The sequence below is a fragment of the Rattus norvegicus genome, chromosome 5 (assembly GCF_021556685.1).
Source record: "Rattus norvegicus strain SHRSP/BbbUtx chromosome 5, alternate assembly SHRSP_T2T, whole genome shotgun sequence".
NCBI classification, from domain to species: Eukaryota; Metazoa; Chordata; class Mammalia; order Rodentia; family Muridae; genus Rattus; species Rattus norvegicus.
In genome coordinates, this window is record NC_141538.1 from 118,908,412 (window position 1) to 118,920,992 (window position 12,581).

General features: G+C 43.1%; 1 protein-coding gene across 2 annotated transcripts in view; it reads left to right on the forward strand.

Moving 5' to 3' along the window:
- Window positions 1-1,091: 1,091 nt before the first annotated feature.
- Patj (PATJ, crumbs cell polarity complex component) overlaps window positions 1,092-12,581 on the forward strand; it is a 304,077-nt gene continuing 292,587 nt past the window's right edge. The window contains exon 1 of one of the 2 annotated variants that reach the window (XM_087660182.1): window positions 1,092-1,224. The gene's annotated coding sequence lies outside the window, so the exon portion shown is untranslated. 2 annotated transcript variants of the gene reach the window in all.

Sequence of the window (12,581 nt, forward strand, 5' to 3'; positions counted from 1 at the left end):
GTGTGTGTGTGTGTGTGTGTGTGTGTGAGAGAGAGAGAGAGAGAGAGAGGGCATGGGGCACTGGGGGAATTTGGAGCTCAAAGAACAACTTGCTGTAGTTGGTTTGAACTTTTCACTATATGGCTTCCTGGGCTAGAACTTGAACACCGGTGATCAGGATTGGGCAGTACCTACCTTTATCTATCCCCTGAGTCATCTTGCCCAGTCATCTTTGATTTTCTATCTTTAATCTTTAGTATTTATATTTAATATTTAACATCCACAAACGACATTTTACTTGCTTGCTTATTAGTGTACCCTTTATTTCTTAGTGTTTTTTGAGACAGGGAATCGCAATACTACTTGAAACTCCAGAGCACAGGGATTAGAGGTGTGCACCAACACCCAGCATGACCCTTTGTTTGCTTCGGCTTAAGTTTCCAATAGTATGTTGAACAGGATAGGTGAAAACGGACATTTCCATTTTATTCCTTATGTGTGTGTGTGTGGGGGGGGGTTACACACCTTTTTACAAGGCCTAAAAATTTTATTTCCCTGAAATTAGCACACAGCCATAAAGTATCAAACGCATAACCGGCGAACGTCCTCATGTTGCTGTTGCTTGTATGTACTCATCTTTCGAGGATACCATTTTACCTCTCATCCCCGTCAGTCACAGAGCTTAATAGTGCACTTATTCAGTAAGATATCTGATGATTGATTCTCTTTAGCCTTGAGTAGTCTGTATTAGATAATGTAAATGCTTATCATCAACATTCTAAATAAGAAAAAAAAAAGACACTCATAATTACCCTTAGGACGATGGGGACACAGATTGACATTTAGGATATTTTACGTTGAGTCAGCGCATCTGGAAAACATAAGGGACGCAAGAAGGCTGGAACAGAGGGGCCTCGGGCTAGGCTAGGGGCTAAGTGAACTTGTCTGTTTGGGGTCTCGGTTTTGGGTCAGCGCCGGTGGCTCACAACTCCGCACCTGGCCGCAAGGCCTCAGGCCGCCTCACCAGGATTGGTAGCCCCACTCACCCCCGGAACTTTTACAGGCGCGCAGACGCCCAGGGGCTAGAGCCCCGCTCGCCCCGCCCAGCCTCTGGCGAGGTGGAGAGACGCCCAGGTGAGGAGGCCGCCACACTTCCGTCCAGGTGAGGGCAGCAGCTGTACTTCCGCCAGGTGAGGAGGCCGTGATCGCAGCCTCGGGGCTCCCACCCGGCTGTCGCCTGATCAGGTAACGCTCGCGGCGCACTGTGCGGGGGCCGCGCGGAAGCCGTGTCCCGAGCCCGCGGAGGGTGCGCTGGGCAGCTCGCAGGCCTTGGCGGCGGCCGGCGACCAGGCCAATCAGCCCCGCTCGAACTTCCAGGCCCACCCGGCCTGCGAGCTCAGCGATCGCGCGTGCTCGGGGATCTAGCTCCCGCGGCCTCCCGGAGCGGGGCGGAGCCTCTGCGCGGTTGGTGGGAGGGAGCGGAGGGAGCGGAGGGACCGACGTGACCGACGTGGCCTCGAGTGGGCCTTGCGCCCCTCCGGCCTTTCTGCTTAGCTAGGGAGGTGTCTCTCAGTCTGGGAAAGTTACTGGATTCCTCCCTGGAATCAAGTTCTGGAGAGCATTTCCACATCTTTCCCACCTTTCGAATGCCCCACCCCTCCCTGGAATCTTCCCTGGACTTGTACTTTGCCTCCTGTCGGCTCTTACCACTTCTGATTCGAATTCCTCAAGTGACTTGTTTGTCTCCGAAGTTCAGAGGCCACACCTTGCTGGGCCTGATTTCTCTAGATTGCCTCTAACTTGCATCTGACCTGTGGGCTCACCGTAGTGTCCAGCGATTGTGTTTTCAGTGAAGAAGTTTACCTAGAATAATCTCGGTTCCTTTGAGACAGCTAGACCACATTCCAGGTCTACTAGCCTTCCCCTAACTTCGAATTCACTGTTTCAAGGAGAAGCTAAGCGAATTAGCTTAGAATTAGAAAATAGGAGGTGAAGTCATGACCTTTTGCTGTTCTAAGGGCCTAACGGCTTTTGTAAGAATTAATGAAGTTTTTAAGATACTTTGAACGTTTATAAATGCAGATGTGGAGGTACCCACACTAATTTAGATGCAATTACTGGTGGTGTATAGTGGACTTGTCATCAGAAGAAGGATTTGATTTAAAATTGAGTTGTATGCTGTCACTCGAATTGAACCTAGTCTCAATAAATTCCACCTATTATTATTGTCTGGTGGTGAGGGGGATCTAATCTAGTAACACACACACACACACACACACACACACACAGACAGACACACACTCTGACTAGATGTGTCCTGTCCCCTGAGATCCCCTGCAGCCATTGAGCTTGTATGGAGTGAACATAAATTCACTGTAGGGGAAACAAGAGAATTTTCGAAAAGGGAATAAAGCAAAACAGTTGACAGGAAAATTAGAGGAGGACTTGCTGTGACGGTGGGATAAGAGGGGGGGACAGGGGTGGGTCTGTGTGCATGTGGAAATGACCCGAAGTATCTCTCTGAAATTGTCAAAGAATTAAAAGAAGGAAAAAAGGATCTAGCAGCAACCATAAAACCCATTTCACTGATGACAAAAAGTAAACAAGTACAAGTCACACGACTCCTTTCTTCCACTTTGTAATTTTAAATATAAAAATGCCTATGTTTTCTTAAAATGAGTTCGATTTTAAAACCTTGAACTTTTGAGACAGCCCAGCATTTCCCTGTCCTTACAGCTGGGTTTAATAATCATTTGTACATCAAACAGCCAAGCAGTCTGAACTTGCTTGCTCTGTTAAAGTTTTAACAAAATCGCATTAGTTTGGGGGAAGTCACAAAAGGGGTTAGTTCCTTGAAGTCTCTTCTGGTATTGGTGCGAGCATTAAATTCTTGGAGAAAACAAGCTAGTCTCCTTTAATATTTGAAATCACATAACCAATGATACTTAATTTTTTTCTTTTTTTGTTAAAGATTTATTATATATAAGCACACCGATGCTGTCTTCAGACACACCAGAAGAGGGCATCAGATCTCATTATAGATGGTTGTGAGCCACCATGTGGTTGCTGGGGATTTGAACTCAGGACCTCTGGAAGGGCAGTCAGTGCCCTTAACCACTGAGCCATCTCTTCAGCCCCTTAATTTTTTTTCTTACACTGGGATTTTATGTAGACTTGGATGCCTTTTGGAGCTCCCTGCGTATTCTGTTGCAAATGGAAGGGAATGTAGTGCTTGCATTCGTTTGTGTGTGTTTATTGGTGCTGAGGTCGGAAAGCCAGGGCCTTGCACATGCTAAGCCCTTGCTCTACCAACAGACGATACGTTTTTAGTGAGCTGAATGGAAACTGCTGAGGACCTAGTAGAGTTTAAGGATAGGTGCTGATCTACTTCCGACCTGGAGAGTGGTCTGTGCTGGTCCTCAGTTTGGAAATGATCTGCCAGAGATTGGAAAAGGCTGAAAGGAAACAGTTCTAGGATTTGTCTTGTCTGTCGCAGCAAGCAATTGTTCCCCCACTTGCCTCTGCTCAGATGGAATCAGGAAGAACTCAAGCCTGTAAGCATTCGTATTTGAATAGTCAGAAACTGAGCCAAGAAGCAAAAGTCTTTGCTAAAAACATTGCCAAACTCTTTCTGGAAAAGTCTAGGTTAATAGGTCAGTGGTACTTGGTTGCCGAAGCACCGGCACAAGTGAAATGGGCTCTTTGGAATGACCGTAAGTGTGGAATGCACACGAGACTCTGAAGACAGTGTGAAAAAGTTTAAGCTATTCTATTTCACATTATTTGCATATTTAAGTGATGATTTGTATATATTGCATTAAGTAAGTTACATATTAAAGTTAAATTTGTCTTTTTTAAAATTATTTTTTATGTTTTTAATTTGTTTTTCTGTTTTATGTGCATTGGTGTTTTGTACACATGTGTGTAAGGTCCACTGGAACTGGAGTTATAGACAGTTGTAAGTTGCCTTGTGGGTCTTCCTGTCTCTGCCTCCTGAGTGCAGGGAATCAAAGATGTGAATACCAGTTCTCTGGAACAACAGCTAGTACTCTTAACTACTGAACTATCTCTCCAACCCTAATTTTTTTCCTTTATATGATGCTATCAGAAACATTATTGTTGTTGTTTTTTAGGTTTTGATTTTTTTTTTTTTTTCGGAGCTGAGGACCCAATCCAGGGCCTTGCGCTTGCTAGGCAAGCGCTCTACCACTGAGCTAAATCCCCAAACCCTTATGTTTTGATTTTTAAAATAGGGTTTTTCCATATAGCCCTGGCTGTCCTGGAACTCAGAGATGCGCCTGCCTTTGCCTCCTCTGAGATTAAAAGGCCTCCATCACCACTGCCTGGCCCTTTTTATTATTTTTAAATTACATGTATGTGTGGTTATGTGCAAATGCCTGTGCAGGGATACCAGAACGGAGCCTTGACATGGGCTCTGGGAACCGAATCTGGATCTTCTGTAAGAACAGTGTTCACACTTAACTGGTCAGCCATCTCTCCAGCCCTTGCAGAAATTTAAAAATTGCATTTGTGGCTCACATTCTATTTCTGAGGGAAGATACTGAGGTAAAGACTTGTGTTTGAAACAGTAGCCTCAAATTCACCCTCCTCTTGCCATAGAATGTTGGGTACAATTATATACCACCATGCTGGCTTTAAACTGGCTTAAAATCCCAATTTATAGGCTGGGCACGGTGGCACACATCTCTGGCACTGGGAAGGCAGAGACAGGAGGATATCTGAGTTCCAGGCCAGGCTGGTCTGTGTAGCTAGTTCTGTACCAACCTGGGCTACATGGTAAGACTCTGACTCAAAACAAAATGATATATAATGCCTTTTCTTGATCACTTGTTGAACACTAATTTCACTGATGAAAGGTTATATTGTTCAGTCTTTTCAGCATTGATAACATAGCAAAACCACAAACGACATTAACTTCTTTGCAGTTTCAAAATGTCATGTAATTTTGATTGAAAAGAGATGCTAACAGTAATAATCTTTGTTGAGAGTGTGTTGTGTGCTAGGGCAAATTTTATTTAGTCCTCCCAACAATTAGTTATTTTAAAAGATCCTTTTCTGAAATCTTTTTTTTTTTCTTCCTCTCAAACTTTTACTAACTTTGGAAGGAAAGGGAGATGAGGTAAATGAATGATGAGGGTTAGTTAGGGTGCACCCAGCTTGAGTTCACGTTGAAATGTTTTCTTATTAGTTATTTGCCCCAGAGGTCATAAGGTGTTTCCTCCCCTATGGCTTCTATTGTTCCTCTGTTTTCATGTTTTTCCATAGCATTGTCCCCTCTCGTGTTTTAATTTAGTTTTTTGGATTTATGAACTACAGGCGATAAGACATCAGTTAGATAATGTTATACAGAATGGCTGTGTGTTGTATAGAATAGATGTCAAAATAGTTAATTCAGCAGCGACAAGTTTGTTCTCGTTCTCTCTCTCTCTCTCTCTCTCTCTCACATCTCTCTCTCTCTCACATCTCTCTCTCATTTTTCTTTTATTCTTTTTTTTTTTTTTTTTTGGTTCTTTTTTTCGGAGCTGGGGACCGAACCCAGGGCCTTGCGCTTCCTAGGCAAGCGCTCTACCACTGAGCTAAATCCCCAACCCCTTTTTCTTTTATTCTTTGAAGGGTTGAGATATATAGAGTCTTCCTCTGTAGCCCAAGCACTCTCAGTGTGATTTGGGTTAGCCTGACCCTCTTAGCAATCCTTCTACTTCAGCCTGCATGTGTTTGAATCAAGGAGAATAGACATTGGTGGGTAGAGTGTTCGAAACCTAAGACGGCCTTGCTTGTTAGTACACTAGCTTGTTTGGAATTTCAAAATATGGTATGACCATAATTCCTGGAGACTCGTGATGGAAACAGGAAAGCATTGAAGCGGTAGGTGTCGTTAGTGGATTCTGACCATTCAGGTCCTTTTAGTGGGGGACCGTGATTACAGCATCTATTAAAAAGGTGCCAGAGATGTAAAGTGTGGAAATTGTTGAGACTTGTTGCTGTTGTTGCTTGGGGTGGGGGGGGGAGGCTGTCATGTGCAGAATGATGCACGTATACACAGAGCAGTTTAACTTCTGCAAAATGAAACCATTTACAGAGAGATTACTGTTAGGAATTCACTCAGGAGAGTGTTTCAGTGATAAGATATGAATCTTGCCAACCGAAGCACTCTTAAGAACCATCATGATTTTTCTCATGGTATCTTTCAACTTGGATTTCAATATTTCCTCCATATGTAGCTTTAGCATTCTGCAATTGCTTTTCCTTACAGTCTAAGGATGGGTGTCTTGACAGTGGAGACATTTACATCTTTTCTATTTAGTTGGTGTAGGAAAGCTTTCACCAGGCCTTTGTAGGAAACCGAATTTGTGTTCCTGGGAGTTTTGGGGGAGTCCCGCTGGAGTTGCTGCAAGTTACCAGGGAAATTGGTGTACTCTCCTCTTGGAGTTCTTAGTATTGTTATTAAAAGAATTTGAGGATGGACTCGGAAAGAAGCTTGAGGATAGTTTTATTAGAGTTTAAAAGGAAATCCCTAAGGAGGGCCAGCTGTAAGTCTAGGCAGCTGCCTAGTCCAGCCACCCAGTCCTGTGACAGAAAGGGGAGTGGGGAGGGGGGTTGAGGGGGTTGAGGGGGCTGGGGGGGTGTCGTCCAGAGAAAGATACAGAAAAGGCATTTTTAGGCTTTGGCCCGCATCCAAAGAAAAAAAAGAAGGGAGGGACAGGAAAAAAACTATGCTTTTCTGAGTCGTACTTAGGAGGCAGACCTAACAGCACTTCCTGGCAGGAGAGGTAATGATTCCTCCTATCTCTTCAGCATGGATTAAGGAAGATCAAGCCTTGGTGAGTCTGGTCCCTAAACCAGATGATTGAGCTCCCAGCTGGAATGTTAACTCTCCACCCTGGCCAGAGATTCCATTCCCCAGAGCAGAGAAAATAGCTTCCTTAATGGGCCCTTAATGCCACTCTAACACTTGTTTGTTTTGCATGACAGCCGATGATACTGTTAGAGTTCTGGTGGCAGCACCACCACTCTTTGGTTTGGATTCTGTTTGTTATTTAACAGGTACCTAGTAAATGTTGAGCTTGGAGGACAAAGGAGACAGGATAAATCCTGACCTTTGACTGGGAAGGAAGTGGACTTTTTTTTTTTCTTTAAAGAACTTCATTATGACTTTAAACGTAATATATTAAGCTCGTGGATTTTTTTTTCAGGCTTACTGGTTCAGTGAGCTCTGGAGTTATGAACCACCCAGTTGTAGTAGTCCAGTTCAAATGTGCACTTCACTGAGTGCCTGTGCTGCCCCAGTAAGATAGCCAGTGACCTTATTTTCCAAAGCTTCAGACAGGCGAGCACTTGTTGGTAGGAAATTGGATTCCCCAGAGCTAACAGAAGTCTGAAAAGTGTGTTTCTTTGGCCTTAATTTTTCTTGGGTTCTTTTTTTTCCTCCCCCTGAGATAGGGTCTGGCCTGGGACTCCACGTGTAGACCAGGCTGGCCGTGAATGCACAGAGATCTGCGTGCCTCTGTCTCATGAGAGTGCTGGTATTGAAAGAGCTGATAGATTTTTTTTTCAGTAAATGTAAATTAAATTAAAAATGTAAATTAAATCCTATTTCTTCCTCTGAGTCATCTTTTCCCTTTAACTATTCCATCAGCTGGTATTGGCATAGAGTATGGATTTTTAAAAAGCTACAATATCATAATTGTCATCGGTTGAACCTACAGTTGAGATGAAACACTCACAGCCCAAACTCTTCTTCACTGGCTTATTAAAATTCTTGTTCTTCGTGCATGTTTTTTGGGGGACAGAGGGGATGTATGTGACATATATACGAATATGTAATGTATACATACATATATGTCTGTTCACAAGTATATGCACCTATGGCATGCACATAGAGGCCTGAAATTGACATTGGGTCTCTTCCGTGGTTGCTCTTGATTTTATTTAATGAGGCAGGATTTCTCCCTGAGCACGCTAGGCTAGCTTGCTAGCTTGCCTAGGGGATTCACTACTTCTGCCTTCCTAGTTCTGGGATTGCTGGTGGCTTCCATATCTGTGAGGCTTTGAAGTGGGAGCTGGGAATCCCGCCTCTAGTCCTTACACTTCTTTGGAAGTGACTTATTCACTGAGACATCTCCCCAGCCCTTTTGGGATTCTTTAATACTGTGTCTTACTGTTTTTCTAACTATGACCAGTTGTAGGTAGCCTATGTATGGCAGATTATACTTAGGTTAAACATAAACTGTAAGCCCAGTGTTCTGTTTTTTGTTTTTTTTTTTTTTCCCGGAGCTGGGGACCGAACCCAGGGCCTTGCGCTTCCTAGGCAAGCGCTCTGCCACTGAGCCAAATCCCCAACCCCCCAGTGTTCTGGTTTTATATCTGCTCTATGCCAAAATATCTTGACGGAGAGGAACCTAGTGGAGAGGGGTTTATTCAGCTCATAATTCCAGGCACACAGTCTATTATTTGAGGGAAGTCAAGGCAGGAACTTCAAACCATCATATAATGTCCAAAGTGAAGAGCAGAGAAAGAAAAAAATTCATGCATCTTTACTTCCTTGCTTATGCTCAGCTAGCTTTCTTCACTCTTCTACAGTTCTGGGCCCCCTGCCTAATGGTGCTACCCAGAGTGGGCTGGGTTTTCCCACATCAGTTAATCTACAACAATCCACTGACAAGCCCACAGGCCAACCCAATGTAGACAATCTCTCATTGAGACTTTTTTCCATGTGATTCTTGGTTGTGTCAAGTTGATAATTACCGATGTCAGTGTCATACCTGTGTTTTGTTATTTTCCTTTGGAGGTTCTGGGGATTGAACCTAGTACCTTGATCATATTAAGTGTTGCATTGATATGTTTGACTGTACCCCACAGTAGAGTCATTGATTGTGTTTCTCCGCATTTGCCTTGCACCCTTGAGTTTTAGTCCTCTTCCCTAGTTGCTCCCTGCAACATGAAATTATCATTTTTGTTTAAATATTTGTACAACTGAGTGGATCGTGAGCGTGCTTGGTGCCTGTGGGCAGAAAGTTCTCTGAAGCGGGAATTGTGGATGATTATGAGCCCCTGTGCCGGTGCTGGGAATCAAACTGGGTCGTCTTCAAGAGCTTTTAAATATTTTCCAGCCCCAGAATTGTAGTACTTTCCTAGACCTCGCATGTTTGCATAGGTCAGCCCTGTTAAAGTCAAGTGAGAGGGTTCAGTGGCCAGCCACTTTTTACCTAGCCCTTATTGGGGTGATCTCTGTTCCCATGGCTTCTCAGAGGCCTTCGATTTCATCCAATTGGAGGAAGGTAGTAGTAGTACAGTTGAATTTTTTAAAGATTTATTTATTATTACGTGTGTGATTGTTTCTTTGTGTATGTGTGTGCACTTGTGCAGTTGCTTGCAGGTCACCAATAGAGGGCATTAGATCCCCCTTGAGCTGGAGTTCCTGGCGTGTGTGAGCACCCTGGTGTGAGCAGTAGTTCTGGGAATCAAACTCTGGAGCTCTACAAGAGTAGTAAGCACTCTTAACTGCTGAGCTATCTCTACAGTCCTGATAATAAAATTTTAACTGTTAATTTTACCACCTTTAAAGTCTTTATTAGGCATTTTAAAAATCATATAAATACTATGAATACAGTTAGCAGTGTAGTATATATTTTTATTTTTAAATTTATGTTGTGTGGTATGCTGGCGTGTATGTAGGTGCACATGTATGCAAGTGCTACACATGTGTGGAGGCCAGAAGCTGACATCAGGCATTCCCCATGGTTGCTTCCCACTTTACTTACTAAGGCCAGGTCTCTCACTGTACAGCAGCTGACTGATTCTGCTGGTCTGGCAGGCTTTAGCCACCTTCCCTGACTTTGTCTCCATGAGCTGGGATTATGAGAGAACTTCTGTAGGTGCCCTGTGCTTGTGTTGGTGTAGGATCTGATCGCTGTCTTCATAGTCTTTAGCATTACTTTACCCACTGAACTTTGTCCTCAGCCCCAGTAATGTATCTTTATAACTGTTAAAAAGCCAACAAGCAAACAGTAAACCTTTAAATCTCTGTCCTACATTTTAAATTTATTTACAGTGTGGCTTGAACCCAGGCCTTCCTGGATCAAAGCAAGCACTCTACCTTAGCCCAATATACTCTTTCTTTTTTGTTTTTTAGTTTTTGGAGACAGGGTTTCTTTGTGTAGCTCTGGCCATGCTGGAACTCACTCTGTAGCCGGGATCTCAATGTGTACCCCAGGCTGTCTTCAAATCCTCGGCAATCCTCTTGTCTCAACTCTCCAAGTGCTGGGATTAAAGACATGTATCACCAGACTTGGCTGATAACATTTCTACTTAAAATAGAAATCTGGGGCTGGAGAGATGGCTCAGCGGTTAAGAGCACCCAACTACTCTTCCAGAGGTCCTGAGTTCAATTCCCAGCAACCGCATGGTGGCTCACAACCATCTGTAAAGAGATCCAATGCCCTCTTCTGGTGTATCTGAAGACAGCTACTTATATATAATAAGTGTACTTATATATAATAAGTGTACTTATATATAATAAGTATGCTTATTATATATAATCTTAAAAAATATAAATCTTAAAAATAATAGAAATAAATCTTAAAAAAAATAGAAATCTGGATCCAATATGTCTTGATATAAAAATCTCTAATCACTTTTTGCTGACTCCAGCCTAAAACCTCAATCTATTGAAAGAGCAGGGTACCGCTTCACCAACCTTTCAGTGGCAGAAATTTTTTGGGTACAAACAAAGCCAGGCGAATCTTCCCTCGCTTCAGTCTTTTCCAGAATTCCAATCTCTCTACTGGAACTCCCACCTTCTATTTCCTGCCTTTTGCTAATAGGCCATTAGCTTTTTATGGATAGGTCATGCCTCCACTCATACACAAGAGATTCTCTCTATATCTAATTCTTGATACTTCTGCCTCCAACTTTCAAGATCAGAGCAAACATGCCACCATGAATAGCTTAAGGACAGGAATATTAGATATGCTAGCCACATTTTGCGGTGTCACAAGAAGGTATCTACTTGCTCATTTCCAGTGTTGGTACCTATCTCTTTGTCAGCCCACCATCAGTTCACAGTCCACACTGGTAGTAAGTCTGGTCCAAACCATCCTTTTCTTTCTTCTGCACCTTCTAGAGACTCCTTTGCCAGTGTGACTGGATCCATTGTGTTCCATCAAGGCAGTCTCTACACCTATATGCTGAGTTAATTTCTGGGTTCTGTGCTGGCAGCTCCCGTCTCACATGAGAGTTCTCTTAGCACAGGATCCATACCACGGTGACTGCACCTTGCGTGTGATGACCCCATTATGTTGTTGCTGTCCCATTATAGATTTTGTTCTCTTATTAGACTACCTTAGCCCTTGTCTTTTTGTTACTTACTGTATTTATTTTCAAGGCCTTACTTATTTGTAGAGGTTGCGTCTGTCTTAGAGCCTAGACTGACTTCAGACTTAAGTCTCCTGTGTCCTGGGATGATCTGCGTGTATCGCTGTGCCCAAGTTGGTTTTGTTCACCTTTCGGGCCAGGGTCTGTAGCCCAGGTTGTCCTCAAAGTTGAATCCTCCTGCCTTGGCCTCTTGAGTGCTGGGGTTACAAGTGTGCGGTACCACATCTGACACTTACCCCTGTTTTATAATTATAAAATTAGTACTGTTTTTGTTTATTTTTATTGTAGTGGAGAGAATAAAACTTAGTCTCACATGCTGGGTAAATATTCTGCCACTGAACTACATTCTTAAGTCCATATTTTTTGAATAAAATTTCAGACAACCCTGAAATCTATAAAGTAAAAGAGACTAATTTTTGTTTTATTATTTTTCTGCGGTGTTAGAGATTGAATCCAGGATCTCATGTATGCTGAACACATGTTCTACCACTGAGTTATAACCCCAGTCCTCAAAGGCTAACTTTTAAATTCCTCTTTTCTATTTTCTGGAAGCAATAACTATTACTTCCTAAATTTTTTTTCTAGAAAGTTCCCCAGTGTACACATTTCTGTCTTACAGAAGTGTGAAATAATGCAAATATCCCCCTCACTGCTGCTTTTTGCATCACTTGTATGTGCTGTACAATTTTCCTCTTTTATACAAGGGGTAGGTTTTCCAGTGTACTCAGATCTCATGTGCATTCAAGATCTCACTCAATTCCAGCTGTACCAGGAATCAGACACAGACCATGCTGCAGGGTCCCAGTAGGTAACTGCTCCTTCCCTTCCCTTGACAGAATGCTGCCAACATGCTTGACGTGTCGATGTGGAAAGCACCCTGAGTGTGTCTCTACAGTCTCTTACTAAATTCTGAGATTGTACAATGAAGTAGAACTCAGTCTCAGAACACATTTATTTTGAATAGCAAGTGGTTTGTTGGTAAACAGACGGCTTCGATGCCAGGAGTATGTTCCCTTGAGCAGGAGAGAATAATGAAATACGAAGAACAAATACTTGCTGGCCATTAGAGACCATGGTCATGTAGAACCACAAATCTCTCAGATTTAGAGAAGATGTAGCCTCTGACTAGTTCACTGTAGTTCACATAGCCTGAATTAGGTGGCTTCATCACATGGAAACCAAACGTGACCTGCAGGTACAGATTACGG